At 43.1% G+C, this 21,284-nt stretch overlaps 1 protein-coding gene and 1 long non-coding RNA gene across 2 annotated transcripts in view; one reads left to right on the top strand and one right to left on the bottom strand.

Moving 5' to 3' along the window:
* The window catches only part of CLSTN2 (calsyntenin 2), a 651,167-nt gene that overhangs the window by 63,617 nt on the left and 566,266 nt on the right, over positions 1 to 21,284 (bottom strand). The gene's annotated exons all lie outside the window — the stretch shown is intronic.
* On the top strand, positions 2,318 to 7,071 carry LOC114676256 (uncharacterized). Its single transcript, XR_003727129.2, has 2 exons — positions 2,318 to 6,040; positions 6,522 to 7,071. It is a non-coding gene; the product is annotated as an uncharacterized LOC114676256 (long non-coding RNA).

The following is a 21,284-nucleotide window of genomic DNA, read 5'->3' as shown; positions in this document are numbered from 1 at the left end:
ACCATTGAATTAGAAAAACGATTTTAAAATTTATATGGAAGCAAAAAGAGCCCAAATAGCCAACGCAATCCTAAGAAAAAGAATAAAGCTGGAGGCATCACACTATCTGACTTCAAACTACACTACAAGACTATAGTAATCAAAACAGAATGGTGCCGGTAACCAAAACACACATAGACCAATGGAACAGAATAGAAAACTCAGAAATAAGACCACACACCTACAACCATCTAATCTTTGACAAACCTGACAAAAACAAGCAATGGGGAAAGCATTCCCTATTTAATAAATCATGCTGGGAGAACTGGCTAGCCATATGCAGAAAACTGAAACTGGACTCCTTCCTTACACCATATGCAAAAATTAACTCAATATGAATTGAAGACTTAAATATAAAACTCAAAACTATAAAAACCCTGGAGGAAAACCCAGGCAATACCATTCAGGACATAGGCATGAGCAAAGACTTCATGACAAAAACACCAAAAGCAGTTGCAATGAAAGCAAAAATTGGCAAATGAGATCTAATTAAAGAGTTGCAGAGCAAAAGAAACTATCATCATAGTGAACAGAAAACCTACAGAATGGGAGAATATTTTTGTAATCTAACCATCTGACCAAGGTGTAATATCCAGAGCCTACAAGGAACTTAAGCAAACGTACAAGAAAAAAAAATCACATTAAAAAGTGGGCAAAGGACATGAACAGGCACTTCTCAAAAGAAGGCATACTTGTGGCCAACAAACATGAAAAGAAAGCTCAACATCACTGATCATTAGAGAAATGCAAATCAAAACCACAATGAGATAGCATCTCACACCAGTCAGAATGGCTAATATTAAAAAGTCCAGAGGTGGGCGGGTCACAAGGTCAGGAGATAGAGACCATCCTGGCTAACATGGTGAAACCCTGTCTCTACTAAAAATACAAAAAAATAAAAATAATAAAAAGATACAGGTGTGGTGGCGGGCACCTGTAGTCCCAGCTACTTGGGATCCTGAGGCAGGAGAATGGTGTGAACCCAGGAGGTGGAGCTTGCAGTGAGCCGAGATCGCACCACCGCACTCCATGCTGGGTGACAGAGTGAGACTCCATCTCAAAAAACAAAACAAAACAAAACAAAACAACAAAACTCAGAAACGACAGATACTGGCACAGTTGCAGAGTAAAAGAATGCTTTTACACTGTTGGTGGAAGCATAAATCAGTTCAACCATTGTGGAAGACAGTGTGGTGATTCCTTCAAAGATCTAGAGGCAGAAATACCATTTGACCCAGCAATTTCATTACTGCATATATGCCCAAATGAATATGAATCATCTTATTATAAAGATACATACACATGTATGTTCACTGCAGCACTATTCATAATAGCAAAGACATGGAATCAATCTAAATTTCCATCAATGATAGACTGGATAAAGAAAATGTACATATATACCATGGAATACTATGTAGCCATAAAAGGAATGAGATCATGTCCTTTGCAGTGACATGGATGAAGTTGGAAGCCATTATCCTTAGGAAACTAACACAGGAACAAAAAACGAAACACCATATCTTCTCACTTATAAGTGGGAGCTGAATGATGAGAACACATAGATACACATGGTGGGGGGAACAGCACACACTGGGGCCTGTTGAAGGGGGTGGGATCAGGGGAGGGAGAGCATCAGAAAGAATAGCTAACAGACACTGAGCTTAATACCTAGGTGATGGGATGATCTGTGCAGCAAACCACCATGGCACATTTTTACCTAGGTAACAAACCTGCACATCCCACACATGTACCCCTGAACTTTTAAGTTGAAGAAAAAAAAAAAAAAGAGAGACTTTGGTTAGCACCCAGATCAACTTTATGCCAGGGCAAAGATGTTACTCTCATTTGCAAATCTATTCAAGATCTTCCCAGGAGGTTGCCTGCACTTCAAACTGGCAGCAAGAAGTGCAGTGTGTTTTCACTGGAAGGTAATCATGACAGCTCAGAAAGCACCTGCTGGGCCTCCTGTCAAAAAGTGACAGCTGACTCAGGGTGCTGGAGTGCTAGGGAGCAGGAAACATGAAAGCTAGCCTGTGTCAAAGAGACCACCCTCATTTGAAATTTGGTTGAGCAACATTTGGGCAAATCCCCAAAACAATCCTGAAAAACCATCGTTGTAATTTGTGTTTAGATCATGTAAATCAAGACTTGCTTTGCACCCAGGATTTAACTTCATCACCGGGGAAAGTAAGCACACCTTTATTATGCGCTGATGATGTACCTAGCACTCTAGCACCATGCTGTGTTTTTTGCGTACATAATCAGCAGGGGGTTTTTTTTTCTCTTTTTTTCTCACCACTGCCCTTAAGCAGTGTCAATCAGATCTCCCTTTCTACCCCTAGATGATACCTTGGCAGATCTGTTAGTGTCTCAAGTCACTGTTTTCATGTATGGATGATCCCTGACTTATAATTGTTCAACTTTACAATGGAGCAAAAACAATACCTATTCAGTAGAAACTGTACTTTCAGTACTAACATAACCATTCTGTTTTTGACTTTCAACATAGTATTCAATAAATTACATGAGATACTTAACACTTTATTATAAAATGGAAGCTTTGTGTTAGATGGTTTGCCCAATTGTAGGCTAACTTAAGTGTTCTGAGCACGTGTAAGGTAGACTAGGCTAAGCTTTGATGTTCAGTAGCTTAAGTGTATTAAATACATTTTCAATTTATGATATTTTCAACTTATGATGGGTTTATTGGAAAACAACTCCATTATAAGTTGAGGAGGATCTATATAAAAAAGTCCACTTCCATTAGTCTCTTATCTAATTCAAAGCTTCTCCCCTCACCCAGCCTGGGGCTGATTTGCAAATTCCACAAACCCCCACAGAGGTAGGGCAGTGTTGATGGGAGAGCCAGAGGTTAGGGCAGAAAATCCGCTCTCAACGAAGTGGGGGTTGTGCATTTCCTGTGCTGGCTCCTGCAGGAGCCTGGAGGAATGGGACATGCCAGGAGGAGGAGATGAGGCCCCCCATTCACTATTACTTGGGGAAATGTTCACCTCAGACCCTTTCAGGCTTCCTTTCCCCACTGAGATGCTGATTGTCTTGCAAGATAAACCATGAACAAAAGGGTCCAGAGTAAAAAATGCTTTGGAAAAGCTTCATTTAACAGTCCATCAGGCTTCTTTCAGCGGGATTCCTCAGAACAGTGGTTCTCAAAGTGTGGTCTCTGAACCAGGGCATCAGTATCACCTGGGAACTTGCTAGAAATTCAAACTCTCCAGCCTCATCTGAGACCAATGAGATCAGAAACTCCAGGAGTAGGGCTTGGCCATTTGTGTTTCAATAAGCCCTCCAGGTAGCTTTGGTGTGGTTAACTTTGAGAACCTCTCAGGGACTATAATATGCTAAGGTGGAGAACAGAGTAACTGTTCACCAAATGTTTGGACCATATTTGTCCTCCTGCTAGATACCTATGACTATCTCAGGGAACAAAAAATCCTAGATGACACATGCTGTGAAATTCACTCAATTCATTCACACGTATTTATTGAGTACCCACTATGTTCCAGGTACTTCCCAGGCATTGGGGATGTGACAGTGAACAAAACAGACTCTAGCCAGCCCCTTCCCACTTTCTAGCAAATGCCAGTCTCTCCCACCATTCTTCCTACCCCCATTTCAAAGCTTCCCTCCCTCTGCTGACCTATTTATTCCTGCTTCTCATTTTGAGCATGAAGACTCCTCTTACCTGTGAGCCCCTCATCAAAAAAAAAAAAAAAAAAAAAAAAAAAAGGCAAAAAAGCAAAACCCTCTCTTAAGCCCGCCAAGCTTTCTTCCTCCTCCCAGGTTTTTGCTTGCAGGACATGCCACAGAATTCATCTGGGGATATTTTCCTCATGAATTTCCTGAACTAGCTGACATCTGTCAGGGCCCTGGGCACAGATTCAGAGCTGCAGAGGCACAGCCACAGCCTGTCTGTTGTGGGCTGTAAGTGCCCATGTACAGAGTGAGTTTAATATTTGAGCAGGCCAGAAAGCACATCTTAAATTTGGCAGTTAGGAAAGGGAATATGTCTCCTCATGTGTTCCCTCCCTGAACACAATAAACTGCACAAAGACTAACCAGATCGCTTGCCTCCAAATAGGAATTGTCTTCAAAGCGAGTCATTTTAGGATGGGGTTGAGGTGGTTGAGGTCTCATCCTATGGGTTCTAACCCCTCCTGCAAAAGCCTCTGAGCTTCTCTAAGTAAGTATAAGGGATATGATAGCCATTCAACAATTAGTATTGGCAGATCAACTGACTGACTGCATGAATGAACAAATGACTGCATTAAGAGCTAGCAACCCTGGAAATGATTCTTGTAGAAAAGGAGAACACGAGGATCCAGCTTGGAAACCGGGAGTGTGTTCCTGGGGATAAGGCCATGTCTGTGCCAAATCCTTGGAATTCGAGCAAACTCAGCAGTGCCATCTGTCCAAGAAAAAGAGTTGAGAAGTCCCTGGCAGACACACAGGGTTTTGGACAGAAGATGAGGGCCCCATGGGGAGAAGGAAGGAGGGTACAAGTCATCAGATATGAGTGAGATAAGACTCTAGCTAGGGAGGGGCCAATGCATGTTGCACAGGTCTCCTCACCAGCCTCTGGCTTCCATGCACATTCTGGGGATAGCAGCACCTCTTTGGATTTCCACTGAAAGGTAGTGGCTTTGAAGTGAGTTGGCTCAGGGGAAATTTCAGCTCTATCCACTTACTTGGGATTGGAACTTGGGGCAAGTTTCTTAAACTTGCTGAGTGCAGTTTCTTCATCGATAAAATAGGTAGAAAACCTATCTTGCAGGAAGAATTGATTATTTACTCAATAGGTATTTATTGGTACCAGGTCACACATTATGTTAGGTGCTGAATATAGAAAGTGAGCAAAAATAGACATAGCCTTTTCCCTTAGGTGACAGAAAAACACTCAGGTAAATAAATGTAACTTTATGTCTATAAGACATCCTATAAGTAGAGGTACAAGGTGTCGTACGAGTCCATAATAGAGAGATTTTACCTAGTTTTGGAGATCAGAAAGTGATGGTGAAGGAAAGGATGAGGACAAATGTCAGAGCATTCAAGGCAGACAGGACAAGCAGAGGCAGCGCCCTGTGGCACAGAAGCAAAGGGTGGGTTTGTGCTACAGGGGTAGAGGGCAGGTGCTTTCTCCTACCCCTGCTCCTATTAGCACACCAGAGGGTCTACCTCACCCCAAACCGTGGGGATGCCCATTCCAACCTTGGAGGGAGGCTATACATAGCACAGTTCCATGCTGAGCCTGTGGAGCCCAACCCCTCAGGTTCAAATTCTGATTTGATCATGTCCTGACTGTGTAATCTCAGGAGAGTTACATTTCCTGCCTGTGCCTCAGTTCTTTCAAAAATAGAAATGATAACAATAGTAACTACCTTGAGGGGCTGTGATGATTGAGTTAATATATGTAAAACACTTAGAACACTGGCTTACCTTGTAAGTGCTAAAAGGAGTAGGTGTTACTCCTGGCATTCCTTCTTTAACTCATGGCCCTAAGTTATAATACTTACATGGTTCCTGGCATGAGCCCTCTTCCCTCCCTCTGCCCAGTCCAGGAAAAGTCTCAACCCGAATGTTCCTCATCACCCCATCTGGACCAGTGTGATTGCACCAGCCTGTGCCATTCCCTGTCCATCCTGGTCCCTCACATACTCAAGACACACATGTCATTTTACATTTTCCAGTAGCCCTATTAGAAAAGAAAAAAGAAACAGGTGAATTTAATACTTCAGTCCAATATAGCCATTTATCATTTCAACACGTAATTAATATTAAAAATTATTACATTTTACATTGTTTTTGTACTCTTTGCACTCCATCATGGATTTTACCCTAGCAGCACACCTCAGTTTGGACTAGCACATTTCAAGTGCTTGACAGTCGCACGTGACTAATGGCTCTTCCATTGGTTAGCCAAGCTCTGGACTCCTTGATCCACAAGGATAAGAACCACATCCCCTTCCACACCTCCAGGTATGAGGTAGGTGCACAAGAAATGTCGGTCACAAATAAGAACGTGGAGGGGGAGTGGATGGATGAATGGTGGTCATGTTCTGCAGAGCCTCACCCGTCCTCCCAGGCTCTTACTCTGTTACTGGGCACAGAGCCTTTTAGCCACAAGGGGATCAAATCCTGGGTACCCAGTGCTAAGTTACTATCCCAAAGAGAAGGTGAGGGGAGGGCTTGAAGGACTCTGGGGGTCCAGGGCAACATCATAAGGAGGGGAGTGAATAAAGAGAGGCAGGGGAAGATTGATGCTGTGTAAAGGAGAGAAAGAAATGGTCCTAGAGCACTCAGGCAAAGAGAAGAGCAGAAGGAGGGAGGCATCTCCTGACATGGCTTTACCCGCTTCTTAGGGACTTGCCAGGGGAAGCAAAGATTAATGGGAGGAATGAGAGAGAGAATATTTTCATGCAAAATGTTTCTTTCCATGCTTAATTTCTCCTTTCATTCTTTCCTAGGCGGATAAATAGCAGAGACTGATTACACGTAACTCTCTTCCCACCATGGATGCCGGTATTTGTGGGCATCTGCAGAAGAGTAGGTGGGAGGATCTCCCAGATTATTAGGCCAGTTTTTCTGTGGCTCAGAGAGTGCCAGTGACTTGCTCAAGATAAAACAGCTTGTTAGTGGCAGGGAGGGAGCCCAGAAATTCTGTTGTGCTGTCCTCAGGAATGTGTGTTCAAAAGAAGTTCTTGGCGAAGGTGAGAATAAATCGTAGGCTCTTTGAAGAGGACTCCAGTGTATTAAACAAATAGGTTGCTGAGATGCAGTTAACTACTCAGTAACGTATTTGAAGAAAATTAATTTTTCATTCTGCCTCAGAATATTGAGGCTGGTCATCCATAAATACAGCCTGTGTCTAGGAGAACAGAGGTGGAATCTTTCTTGCAAGTTTAAAAAAATAAAATAGTAATCTCAGTGGATATCTTAAGAGAAGCATAATTATAATTTAGTTGACATATCTTATATCTCAGTGATGGTAAATAAGCCTTCCCTAAATAATTCAAATAATAAATGCTGCTCCTTTGGAGAAGTGAACTGATCTTGAATGGAATTGGGTGTTTCCACCTACAGAAAAACAGCACGTGCTGGCGAGAAAGCATGTCCCACATCTCAGAGCTCACAGGGGACTGCCTCAGCTACTGGCTGTGTAAACCAGCAGCTCCATGGTAACGGGACTCTCCTTCAACCACATGACTGCCTGTGTGTGTATCTGATTGCTCTGTGGGGGAGTGGCAGAGAAGAACAGTGTGCATTGATAATGGAGCCCCAGTACAGAACTTTCACCACATGGGCTTCCCAAACCAATCTTGTTCTGGTGGAATTCAGAGCCACTGAATGACATTAAAGGCCATCAGTGGGGTCATGCCGTGAACATCACATCATTGCTCTAGAAAAGACAAACCCATTCCAGCCACATCTGAATCACCTGTTCCCCTCGCAGAATGATTTCTGCAGAAAGGCCAATTTGCATTTCACAGGGGCCTCAAGAGAAGGCTTGTCAACAGGCTTGGAATTCCACAGCCAAAAAAAAAAAAAGGATACTCTCTTTGAACTACAGGTTAGTCTGTTAAGTTTGGGGGAATTTGTAGAAATACTTGAAGAACAGTTGCAGTTTTAAATCCATTAGGATATCTAAGATCTTAAGCACAGGCTGTTATGGATATTTGCCAAGCGGAATTTTCACTTGAGTTTTGGTCTCATAGAAAGCTCTGGAAACTAATTGATTAAAATCCAGTAATACTCTTTCCCCTCCCAAACAAAATCAAAACAAATGCCACAAACACAAAAGCATCCCTCCTGCCACCTTTCTCTGGTTCTGGAGAGAAGGTGGAATAGTCCTCACACTTTCATGCTGGGTTCTGATGAATCACTCAGGATAGACTTTGTGAGGGCCAATAACAGGCAAAGCATGTGCTGGTTCCAAGCTTTGGTGTAATTGTGGATGTAAGAAAATGTGAATATAAATGACCTTCCATGTTGACTGAGATCAGTGTGGCTCATTCTTCCTCATGACTTCCATCCAACCTGCACTGTTCAGGAACCAGATTATACAGTCTTAGAACAAGACCGGGAAGGCCTGAGTCCAGGACCCTGTTTTGGTCTTCTCTTGTTCCACCCTATGGCTCTCAAATACAGGGCTAGGGGCATAAAAATGCTCAGAGTGTTCACTGCATTTGATGCCATTACTCGCTATGACAGAAAAAGCAGTAGTCAGAATAGTGGAGCACCACCTTTTATTTGGCATGAGAAAAATATTCCTTGAATCCTATATTAGTAATTTGTAAGATGTTATATGTGTTCAGAAAGTACTATTTTTAGAAGGAGGACCCCTTGTTAAATAATGACAGTAAAGGCTCTCATGAAAGGGTCCATAAACCTCATTCATTCATTCATCTGTTAACTAAATATGCATGGAGTCTGCCATGTATCAGGCGCCCTGCTCCACACAGAGAAAGCTAAGAAGAGCTGGAACCTCAGAACTGCCTGCAAGGCCTTGTAGGCTCCCTCTCTAGTGACCTGGCAGAAGTGGATGAGATGCTCAGACTGAAGACTATTTCAGAGGGCATTGATTCTTATGCCTGAGGTTCTAAGGGATTTTGTGGATTTATCTGCTAAGGGGTGGGCAGTTTTGAGAAGAGAAAGGGGAGGCTGAAGATGGCAGGCTCTCAAAGCTCCTCATCACCTGTACATGTCTTTCCCGCAGCTCTTCCTGAGGGGTCCCCTTGGAAGCAGACCCCACCACTATGCCACATACTGTGGGTCCTAGGTCCTTGTGTGAGGGTAAACTTCTGCGTATAAACTAGGGGCTATAGCTGAATCATGAAAAATTCTTTTTTCTTTCTTCTATCTTCAACTCTTGGATCATAATTTTGTTCCTTTTAAGAAATTTTCTTAAAAAGTTGAATTTCCAACAACATCCTGGAGAACTGGCACATGAAGGCCATTCCTATTGTGTTGTCAGGATAATGGCTCCCATACAGGTTCATGTCCTAATCTCTGAAACCTGTGAAGATGTTACAGTCATGCATCGCTTAGCAACAAGGACACATTCTAAGAAATGTGTCTTTCAGTTATTTCATGATTGTGGACCATCATAGAGTGCACTCACACAAACCTAGATGGCATAGCCCACTACACACCTAGGCTCTAGGGTACAGCCTATTGCTCCCAGGCTATGGACCTATACAGGAAGTTACTGTACCAAATACTGTAGGCAGTTGTAACATGATAAGTATGTGTTTATTTAGACAAAAGTAAATATAAAAAATGCAAAATGGTGCTACAGTATTATAATCTCATGGGATTGCCTTCGTATATGCAGTGTACATTGAATGAAACGTAGTTATGTGGCACATGACTGTACTTAAACAGCAAAAGGGACTTTTCAGAAGTGATTAAATGAAGAATCTTGAAATGGGGAGAGTATCCTGGACCATCCAGGTGGGTCCAGTGCCACACAAAAGTCCTCACAATTAAAGAGGGAGGCAGGAGAGTCAGACGTGATGTGATGATGGAAGCAGAGGTTGAATAACGCAGTGGCTGACCTTAGAGTTGAAAGGGGCTATAAGCCAAGGCATGTGGGTAGCCTCTGTAAACTAGAAAAGTATAAGGAAACAGAAGCTCCTCCAGAGCCTCCAGAAGGAGCACAGCCTTCCCAATACCTTGATTTTAGCCCCAGAGACCCATTTCAGACACCTGACTTCCAAAATTGTAAGATAATAAACTTGTGTTGAAGTCACTACACATGTGGTGCCTTGTATGGTTGCAATAGGAAACAACACACTCATCTTGCTCAACACACAATCCTTGCTTCTATAATCCTTGCAACACACAATCCTTGCAAACTGATTTCCTCAATGTTCCCCTTTTATGCTAGACCTTGTGTATGCCACTTCTGCTCTGCTGTCTCATCTCCTTCCACTTCTCCCTAGCAGTCAGCTTTCCAAGGCCAGTTCCACACTCCACTCCACTCCACTGCGCCCCATCCGCTGCCCTGAAATTCTTCACAGATGCCAGGCACACTGTGCTCTGACTTCTGATTCTCAAGGTATTTTGAAGAGTGTTGATCAATATATGTAATTCACGAATACTTTAGACAAACAAAAAGCTCATCTTCCAAAAGGTGTTTAAAAGCGCTGGGCTGACCACACACAGGATAACCAAAGACCACCTCTCCCCAGTGGCTACTGCATGCCTAAGCCTCCCCAAGCTGTTTAATAAGGGCTCAATTCCTGATTGCCTTCCCAGTGAACTGTGGGGTACAGGGGTCAGCAGCTGTCCTCTGTCTACTCTATATGCAAACAGGCTTGCATCCCTCACTGCTCAGCCCCACAAGGCTGTGTTCATTTGCTACAATTCTCTCCATTTAGAGGTGTAGAATTAGTTGACTTTCAGGTCAGACAGTGCTGAGTCTGAAAGATGTGCTCTTCTGATTCTCTGAAACATCTCCCTGGGGAAAGGACCACTTGGGAGAAGGTTCCCTCTTTTTTATTTTACCCTTCACCCACCACCACCTTAAGCACAGCCCGCTTTTATACATTTTGTGCCATACCCTGGGCTAAGATCTTTGCATGCCTTGCCTATTCTCCCAACAATTCTTGGAGGTATAACTATTATTTTCTCCATTTTACAAATAGACTGAAGTATTCAGAGAGGTGGAGTAACGTGTCCAAGGTCACACAATGAGTCTGTGTCTACAGCCTTGCTGTTTGAACTGTGGGCCATCAACCATCAGCACAGGCATCCCTTGGGAGCTGGTTAGAAATGTAGAATTATAGACCTCACCCCAGACCTTCTGAATCTGAATCTTAACAAGATCTCCAGGCAATTAACATGCACATTAAAGTTTGAGAAGTTCTGCTCTAAGCCACTAAGCAGGACTATCAAGAAAGAAAGAAAAAGAAAACAATGATTTATTGGATGAGAATTTGGATAGTGTGTCCATGTAAGGATTCTTGTAGGTCAGATGGAACTAGACACTGTGGGAGAGGGAGGGCCTTGGGAGACACAACTCAACTCTTACCAGCTGTGGCTCAATTATATAATCTGATGAGAAAACCTTCTTTCTATGGTTATAAATTTTGCTAGAAAAAATTCATATACCTGACTCTGAAAAGCATGGAGCTCCCATTAACTCCTTGTGGAGCCCTTACAGAGTTTGTCTGGGAGAGGAGCCACGGCCTCCTGAAGGATTTCATTTAAGCCCTAAGGATGCAGGGGTGTCCCTCCTTCCTGCATCCAGCCTTCAGGCTAGGCAGGAGAAAGCTGGTTTGCAGGAGGACTGTATGAGCAGGAGAAAGCTGGTTTGCAGGAGGACTGTATGAGGAGGAGAAAGCTGGTTTGCAGGAGGACTGTATGGGGAGGAGAAAGCTGGTTTGCAGGAGGACTGTATGGGGAGGAGAAAGCTGGTTTGCAGGAGGACTGTATGAGCAGGAGAAAGCTGGTTTACAGGAGGACTGTATGAGGAGGAGAAAGCTGGTTTGCAGGAGGACTGTATGAGGAGGAGAAAGCTGGTTTGCAGGAGGACTGTATGAGGAGGAGAAAGCTGGTTTGCAGGAGGACTGTATGGGGAGGAGAAAGCTGGTTTGCAGGAGGACCGTATGAGCAGGAGAAAGCTGGTTTGCAGGAGGACTGTATGGGGAGGAGAAAGCTGGTTTGCAGGAGGACTGTATGAGGAGGAGAAAGCTGGTTTGCAGGAGGACTGTATGGGGAGGAGAAAGCTGGTTTGCAGGAGGACTGTATGAGCAGGAGAAAGCTGGTTTACAGAAGGACTGTATGAGGAGGAGAAAGCTGGTTTGCAGGAGGACTGTATGAGGAGGAGAAAGCTGGTTTGCAGGAGGACTGTATGAGGAGGAGAAAGCTGGTTTGCAGGAGGACTGTATGGGGAGGAGAAAGCTGGTTTGCAGGAGGACTGTATGAGGAGGAGAAAGCTGGTTTGCAGGAGGACTGTATGAGGAGGAGAAAGCTGGTTTGCAGGAGGACTGTATGAGCAGGAGAAAGCTAGTTTGCCGGAGGACTGTATGAGGAGGTTATCCTTGTGTGGTGGCCATTGAAGCCAACAGCCTCCAAAGAGCATTAGAGTGACCAGGGCTGCTTTTGCAAACATCTGAACTGAATCTTTTTTATCCCTTAGCCTAATGAGGAAGCAATGGAATTTCAGGAACTTAATTATTGGCAAGCTAGAAAGTATGCAGGAGAGAGAGAAACAGAACAAGAGCAAGCTGGGTGGAGGGAGAGAGTGACTGATTTGGGAATGAGGTACCTTGGGCACCATGTGTGTTAAGTGAAAGGCTGGCTCTCTCAGCAGCAAGATTCATACCATTAAACAGTATCAGGGGTTCCTTCCCTTCATCTGAACACTCAACTAGAAGTGAGAGGAACAAGACTGGTACTCAATCATAATGATTTAAATTCTTTATGCCTGTTAATTGAGGTATTATTTATTTATTTATACTCACTTCATTTCTCAGATTTAGGGTTAATTTGTATTAATAGATTCTTAATAGCCACGGTTGATGGCAACAGTACTAATCATTTTCTGTTAATAAAATAATACTTTATTATTTTCAAAGTACTCCCACAATATTCCATTTTCTCCTCAGTCTCCCTGGGAGGACGAGTGGGTATAATATGCATTCTGCAAATGAAAAAAGTAAGGCCAGAGGAAGTACAATGATTTCATCAGAGGCAGCTTATGAGGTTGGGGGACTGGGACCAGAGCCCAGCTTTCCTGAACTCTAGGAAGTATTTCTTCCTTGGCTGGCTTTTCCAGCCAACGGAGCAAACATGAAAACCAAACCAACAGTAAAAAACAACACTAATCAAACACAGGCAAAGAATACACAGGCCCAACACTCTGATTCAGAAACATCCCAATTTCTTGTCCTTTAGTATACTCCTTGTTTTACATTCATGACCGTAGAATCCTGCTTGAATGGTTTGCTTTGGTTCCATGATGGGATTGCTCATATCAGAAAGTTTGTCTTTCCCTCGCAGATATTCTGAATGCATTCCTAATTCTGAAGTGTTTCTTTCTTTCTGGGTCCTATATGTTACCCAGATATTTTCTGGGTCTTTAAAAAATTACCAATAAGGCTGTTTTTTGGACCAGCCTCTGACAGTCAAGTAGAGGAAATGCCTGAGTGTTACACCGAGTGGACAAAAGAAAAGATACTTGTTTTCAGAGTCCTCAAGGCTTACAAGCCAACTCTGAATTTTGGAACCCCTACTTGGGAGCCCTGAGCTCCCCATGAAATTCCCTAATTTCCAACCTTTCCTACTTCTTAATGAGAACCTTTTTTTAAGACAGAGTCTCGCTCTGTCGCCCAGGCTGGAGCACAGTGGCGCGACCTTGGTTCACTGCAACCTCCACCTCCTGGGTTCACGCCATTCTCCTGCCTCATCCTCCTGAGTAGCTGGGTCTACAGGCGCCCGCCAACACACCCTGCTAATTTTTTTTTTTTTTTTTTTTTTTTTAGTAGAGACGGGGTTTCATCGTGTTAGCCAGGATGATCTCGATCTCCTAACCTCGTGATCCACCTACCTCAGCCTCCCAAAGTGCTGGGAGTACAGGCGTGAGCCACCGCACCCCACCAGAACCTCTGCATTTTTATAGGGTTATTAGGTACCTGTACCCCATGCATAACAAGAGGCAGAACTTCAGATACCAGGGCAGGGCAATCAGAGACACTCAGTGGGAAGCATTTGAGGATTGGGTGATTTTTACCACACCCTGCCTACACCAAAGGCAATTCTGTCAGTGAGCAGAGCTGTCCTGTATAAAGAGCAGCCTCACTATCTCCGAAAGCTCCCTCCGCATCCCAGGCCATTGGGCAGCTCAGCACCCAGGTGGCCTTTTGTTTCTTAGGTTACAGTTCTCAGCCCAGAAAAAGAAAAGAATGCCCAAGCCAAAGGCATCCTCCCATGTCCTTGGCTGACCATTTAATTATAAGGTCCAATCAAAGTAATTACACATTGGGGTCCTTGAAGACAGAAGGTAATTAAAGTCTGCCTAGCTGCTGAATTCCAGAAAGGTAGATTATTTTTATTATACTCAGTAGATGGGGCTGTGACTCATGCAGTTGTAAAGGCAAACCTTGAGTCCAAGGGAGTTGAGAGAAAGATAAGCATCTTCAGATGACGAATTCTGTAAGGGCTCCATAGTGGGTCAGTGGAAGCTCCTTGCTTTTCAGAGTCAGGTATATGAATTATTTCTAGCAAAATTTATAACCACAGAAAGTAGGTTTTCTCATCAGATTATATAACTGAGCCACAGCTGGTAATAGTTGAGTTGTGTGAAGATTAAACAAGGCAAACCAGCCAGTGCACTGTTGGGCATATAGTAAATGTTCAATAAATGGTTATAATTTTGATATAATGATTGTTAATTATTTAGTTTAGTGAAAAAAAAAAAACATTCAAGTGCTCACAATGCCAGACAGAGTGCTCAGTGTTGAGAATTCCAAAGGCACACCATCTTTGTACAATCTTGGATTTCCAATGACAATAGTAACCAAGGCTGAGAGGAAATCCTTCAGGAAACAAAATCTTTATACTTGGCCTGAGACATTCCATTCAAGGGTACCTTTTTGTGGTAAAGAGATGGTGACAACAGCTAGTGGTCGTGACAAGACATCCTCAAGAATCCACTTTAGCTACTCTGGGTCACTCCAGGGGATAAAAGAGAAGGGGTGCCTTGAGGATACAACTTTGATTAAAGAGAATGAATTAGCACAAAACAAATAATTGTTTCATTTTATTTGTACCTTGACCCATCAAAAACTGAATGTGGCTGTGAGAATAAAATCAATATAGGACTTCTTTTAAAAGGAAATAGTAGTCCTGGAAGGGAAACTGGATAGAGGTGTCATACATGTCTCTGGGCTCCCTCTGAGCTGGGCACCATCTGGGGCAGGACAGGTGAGGGCATGGCCACCTGGCACTGGCTGCCTTCATGGCAAATACTCTGTGTGGCTCACCCAGCTGCTGCCCAGGGATGGCCTTCCCAAAGGTGCAACCCAACAGCACCTCACTCCATCAGGGGGGCTCCCTAATTGTCCCTGAAGAGTGGCCGAATGCATGCCCCTGCCAATTCAGGTATGCAGGGGAATGAACACTCCAGGAAAAAGTCTTGGGCTGACTGGAGACAGGCGCCAGTGGATAAACTCTTCTGTCTTTCTCTTCTTACACAAGACACAATAATTCTTTTTAGTTAGTAATTGCTTTGGATTATTAGAAAATGTCTTGGGGGAGAGTCCAAGATGGCCAATTAGAAACAGCTGCAGTCCATGTCGCATAGAGAATGAAAACATCAAGTGAATTCAGCACCTTCAACGGAAATACCCAGGTTCTGGCATTGGGACTGAATAGGCGGAAGACCAACGGAGAAGGAAGAAAAGCAAGGCAGGGCGACTGCCCATCCAGGAGTGGTGCAGAGCCAAAGGAATCCCCAACGCCAGCCAAGGGAAGCTGTGAGTGATTGTATGACCCCTCCCGGAAAAACAGGCTTCTTCCATAGATATTTGCAGCCTGCGGATCAGGAGATTCCCTCATGAGTCCGTGCCATCAGGGTCTTGGGTCTGATACACAGAGCTGTGTGGAGTCTCGGCAGAGCAGTCACTCAGGCTCACTCAGAGACCCAGGAGTTTTATAGACTCTGGCCCCAGGAATCCTGCGAGGCGGGAGATCCATCCGTACTCTCCCCTAGGAAGAGGGCTGAATCCAGGGAGCTAAGAAGTGTCGTTCTGTGGACCCCACTTCCATGCCACCTCACAAGTTAGGACCCACTGGCTTGGAATTCCAGCCAGCACGGGCAACAGGCTGGAGATTGCCTGAGACGAATGAGTTCCTGAGGTGAGGGTGGCCGCCATTTCTGCGGTGAAGTTGACTCTGCCATTCTAGCCTGCTGGCTCCGGGGAGTCCAGGTGGTTCAGTCAAGGAGGAATCCCCCCGAGCACAGCACAGAGGCTGTGCCAGATCGTGGCCAGATAGCTTTTTCAAGTGGGACCCCAATCCATCCCTCCTGACTGGGCAGGGCCTCCCTGCAGGAATATCAGCAACTCCAGCCATGGTTATATGGATGGAACTCTAATCCCTCCCTGGGATGGAGTCCCTGGTGGGAGGGGCGGCCAACATCTCTGCAGTTCAGTCAATTCAACTTTTCCAGCCTGCTGGCTCTGGAGAGCCCAAGCAATCTGGACAAGGAAGGCTTACCCCCAACACTGCACACCCGCTCTACCAAAAAGCACCCAGACTGCTGCCTTTTTTTTTTTTTTTGAGATGGAGTCTCGCTCTGTCACCCAAGCTAGCATGCAATAGCACCATCTCAGCTTACTGCAATCTCCGCCTCCCAGGTTCATGTGATTCTCCTGCCTCAGCCTCCCGAGTAGCTGGGATTACAGGTGTATGCCACCACGCCTGCCTAATTTTTGTATTTTTAGTAGAGACAGGATTTCACCATGTTTGCCAGACTAGTCTTGAACTCCTGTGCTGGTGATCCACCTGCCTCGCTCTCCCAAAGTGCTGGGATTACAGGTATGAGCCACCGCACCCGGCTAGACTGCTTCATTAAGTAGGTCCATGATCCTGTCCCTCTTGAGTCGGTGAGACCTCCCAACAGGGGTCTCCAGACACCCCCTACAGGAGCATCCAGGCCAACAACAGGTCAATACCCACCCTGGGCCTTTGATAAAATTCAACATCCCTTCTAAAAACTCTCAATAAACTAGATATTTAAGGAACATACCTGAAAATACTAAGAGCCATCTATGACAAACAAACACACAGTCAGTATCATACTGAATGGGTAAAAGCTGGACACATTCCCCTTGAAAACTGGGATAAGACAAGGATGCCCTCTCTCATTACTTCTATTCAACATAGTATTGGAAGTTTGGCCCAGGAAATCAGGCATGAGAAATAAATAAAAGGTATTCAAATAGAAAGAGAGGAAGTCAAGTTATCTTTGCTTGCAGATGACATGATCCTATATCTAGAAAATCCCATCGTCTTAGCCCAAAAGCTTCTTAAGCTGATAAACAACTTCAGCAAAGTCTCAGGATACAAAATCAATGTGCAAAAATCACTAGCATTCCTATACACCAACAACAGACAAGCAGAGAGCCAAATCATTAAGGAACTCCCATTCACAATTGCTACGAAGGGAATACAATACCTAAGAATACAGCTAACAAGGGAAGTAAAAGACCTCTTCAAGGAGAACTACAAACCACTGCTCAAGAAAGTCAGAGAGGACACAAGCAAATGGAGAAACATTCCATGATCATGGATAGGAAGAATCAATGTTGTGAAAATGGTCATACTGCCCAAAGTAATTTATAGATTCAATGCTATTCCCATTAAACTACCATTGACATTCTTCACAGAATTTGAAGAAAGTATTTTAAAATTCATATGGAACCAAAAGAGAGCCTGAGTAGCCAAGACAATCCTAAGCAAAAAGAATAAAGCTGGAGGCATAATGCTACCTGACTTCAAACTATATTACAAGGGGACAGTAACCAAAACAGCATGGTACTGATACAAAAACAGACACATAGACCAATGGAACAGAATAAATAACTCAGAAATAAGACCACACACCTACAACCATCTGATCTTTGACAAACCTTGCAAAAATAAGCAATGGGGAAAGGATTCCCTATTTAATAAATGGTGCTGGAAGAACTGGCTAGCCATATGCAAAAAATTGAAACTGGACCCCTTCCTTACACCTTTATACAAAAATTAACTCAAGATAGATTAAATACTCAAATGTAAAACCCAAAACTATGAAAACTCTAGAAGAAAACCTAGGCAGTACCATTCAGGACATATTCATGGGCAAAGATTTCATGATGAAAACACCAAAAACACCAAAAACAAGCAACAAAAGCAAAAATTGACAAATGAGATCTAATTAAACTAAAGAACTTCTGCACAGCAAAAGAAACTATCAGAGTGAATGGACAACCTGTAGAATGGGAGAACATTTTTGTAATCTATGCATCTGACAAGGATCTAATACCCAGAGCCTACAAGAAATTTAAGCAAATGTACAAGAAAAATAATCATTAAAAATTGGGCAAAGGACATCAAGAGACACTTCTCAAAAGAAGACATTCTTGCAGCCAACAAACATATTTACAAAAAGCTCAACATCACTGATTGATCATTAGAGATATGCAAGTCAAAGCCACAATGAGATACCATCTCATGCCAGTCAGAATGGCTAATACTAAAAAGTCCAGAAACACCAGATGCTGGTGAGTTTACAGAAAAAAGGAGTGCTTTTATACTGTTGGTGGGAGTGTAAATTAGTTCAACCGTTGTGGAAGACAGTGTGGCGATTCTGCAAAAATCTAGAGACAGAAATACAATTTGACCCAGCAATTTCATTACTGGGTATATACCCAAAGGAATATAAATCATTCTGTTATAAAGATATATGCACACATATGTTCATTGCAGCACTATTCACAATAGCAAAGACATGGAATCAATCCAAATGTCCATCAATGATAGACTGGATAAAGAAAATGTGGTACATATATACCATGGAATACTATATAGCCATAAAAAGGAATGAGAGCATATCCTTTGCAGGGATAAGAATGCAGCTAAAAGCCATTATCCTTAGCAACTAACATAGGAACTGGAAACAAAACACGCGTGTTCTCCCTTATAAGTCAGAGCTGAATGACAAGAACACATCAACACATTAGGGGGCATAACACACACTGGGGCCTGTTGGGGGTAAAGGGGGGGGTAGGGAGAGCATCAGGAAGAATAGCCAGTGGATGCTGGGCTTAATACCTAGGTGATGGGTTGATATGTGCAGCAAAGCACCATGGCACACGTTTACCTATATAACAAACTTGCATATCCTGCACATGTACCCCAGAAGTTAAAAGTTGAAGTTCAAAAACAAAAGCAAATAAACAAAAAATAATTGCTTTGGAAGAGCAATCAGCTGAACTTGATCAGAAGAGGTATCCAGCTTGATAAACTACCCTTTTGTTTACCTCCCTCATTGTCTGTCTCACTCTCTTACCTCTCACATTCCTCTCCCTGGGCTTATACTCTTGTGAACAAGGTCATAAACTTTTGCACTGGGCTTTGCTTTTTGGGAACACAGACTGAGAGGGAATATTAATATGAACCCTTGGAGGAGGTATATATGCTTCGTGCCCTGAATGTATGATGACAGAGTTTATATTCTTTAGCAAGAGGTCACACAATTGGTTCTAAGCTTTGTAGCAGCCAATACAAAAGGAAACTTGATGTAATATTGTCTTATTATGTCCATAAAATTAAAAGACATCTGTTGTAAAAGAAACACAGATTTTTTTCTTGTATAGAGTCCAGATAGAAATCCTTCTGTGGATTTTCAAAAGAAGACATTCTGTGATGTGGACAGCTGCATCCTCAACATCACCCTTTATTAATCTAATAATGAGTTTGGGGAATTGGTTCTTATAACACCCTTCAATGTGTTCTAAAAGGTTGACATCAAGATATGCCCTAGTAAGAGCAGGCTTTTAGAGAGACCAGTTAAGGAGATATATGGCTAAGATAAGTCATTTCAGTTCTCAGAGCCTCAGGTCTCCCATCTATGACATGGGATAATTAATCCTCTTCACAGACTGCTATGAAAAATAAAAGAGTAAATGTAGGCAAAGCTCATAGAGCAGATCCTGGCATACAGAGGCTTAATGTTGTTTGTGCCTTTGACCCTCTCCTTCCCCTTTCTGTTATTTTATGACCTGGTTATGTTGTCCAGCCCCTGACATGATAGGACAGGAGCTTTGCCAAGTATTTCTTGGTGACTCCCCACAGAACCTAGCTTTGTGCCTAGTATAGGGTAGGTATACACAGTAGGTGCTACTCACAAATATTTGACTGAAGAAGCAAACTTGTCACATTGCCCTTAGGTTGCATGACTAATGCTACAGTTATAAAAACAGCACACTGAGATTCCAAACAGACCCTATATTGCATGTAAATGATTCTTAACCATCCTAAATCATGACACAGATTTAATTAAAAACACTTAAAGCCTTGCCCCAACTCTCTGTTGCTTTATCAGGCTCTCAATTTGCTGACTTGAATGTGATTTTTGCTGAAACCTCTAAATGGCAAATCACATTTTCATCCCAAAGTGTCTGAGATAAAACCATGTGAGAGAATGGAATAATTGAAGGCCAAAAAGGTAAACCCAGCCAGGAATGCAATGGGAAAACATGAGTGAGGCAATAATGTTCCCAGACTTTTCTTCCTTTGCTGATTAAACCAAAGGTCTTGGTTGTAAATTAGAACCTTGTTTTCCTGAAATATTAATCTATGTCTGAAGTGAAAAAAATAAAAACTTCCATGGTTGATTGAACAATTCCAATTGCTGGTGAGTGTCCTTGGCAGACAACCCTGATAAGTAGGGTTTGTCGGACTCTTCTGTGGAATATTCCTTATATGGTGGGAGTCCCCTGTCTCCTGCAGGGGCAGTTTGTCTGCAGATTCTGGATCTCTTCTCATCACTGTTCGTTTCCATCCGTCCATCCAGGCAGCCAGCATATACCTACAGAGCCCCTACTATGAGCCAGACACAGCTCTAGTTCTGGGGGATATAGCAGGATATAATGCAAAGTTCCTACTCTTATGAAGAGATACTATATATTTACGTAAACATATTTATATAGAATGTAAACCAAGGTTACCCATATTGATGTTCATTCATCCAAATTTCCTTGAGCAAAGTTCAAAAGGCTTATCTTTCCTGGTTGCTGAGGTGAGTGACTGTGTATTTCTGAGAGGGTAAGGGACACCTTGGATTTAGTCCTGTATTTCAAGTGTCCAGCATAAAATCCAGAACACAGTACACGCTCAGAAAAAGTGTGTTCAGTGACAGTAATCTACTATCCTCATGGACATGGATAACATCTTATTGCTGTTGCTACTTCTTTGCTCCAGAATAGGTTTTAGTTCTTTCAATTAGCATTTTCTGAGACCTGTTTATTTCTCAAACATTATACATGTCTTTTAGTAAACACATGTGTTTTTCGGCTGGGTAGGTGACTAGGAATGGAACTACTGGGTCTACTTTAGCAGATATTGCCAAATACTTTTCTAAAGAGGCTGTACCAATTTATACTACCACAAGCAATATACAATACTCCCAGTTGCTCTGCATTCTTGCCAAATCCTGATATCATCTCTTTTAAAAT

This window comes from Macaca mulatta, chromosome 2, assembly GCF_049350105.2.
Source record: "Macaca mulatta isolate MMU2019108-1 chromosome 2, T2T-MMU8v2.0, whole genome shotgun sequence".
Classification (NCBI taxonomy): domain Eukaryota; kingdom Metazoa; phylum Chordata; class Mammalia; order Primates; family Cercopithecidae; genus Macaca; species Macaca mulatta.
Note: the sequence above shows the minus strand (reverse complement) of the source record. Positions and strands in the feature narration are given on the sequence as shown.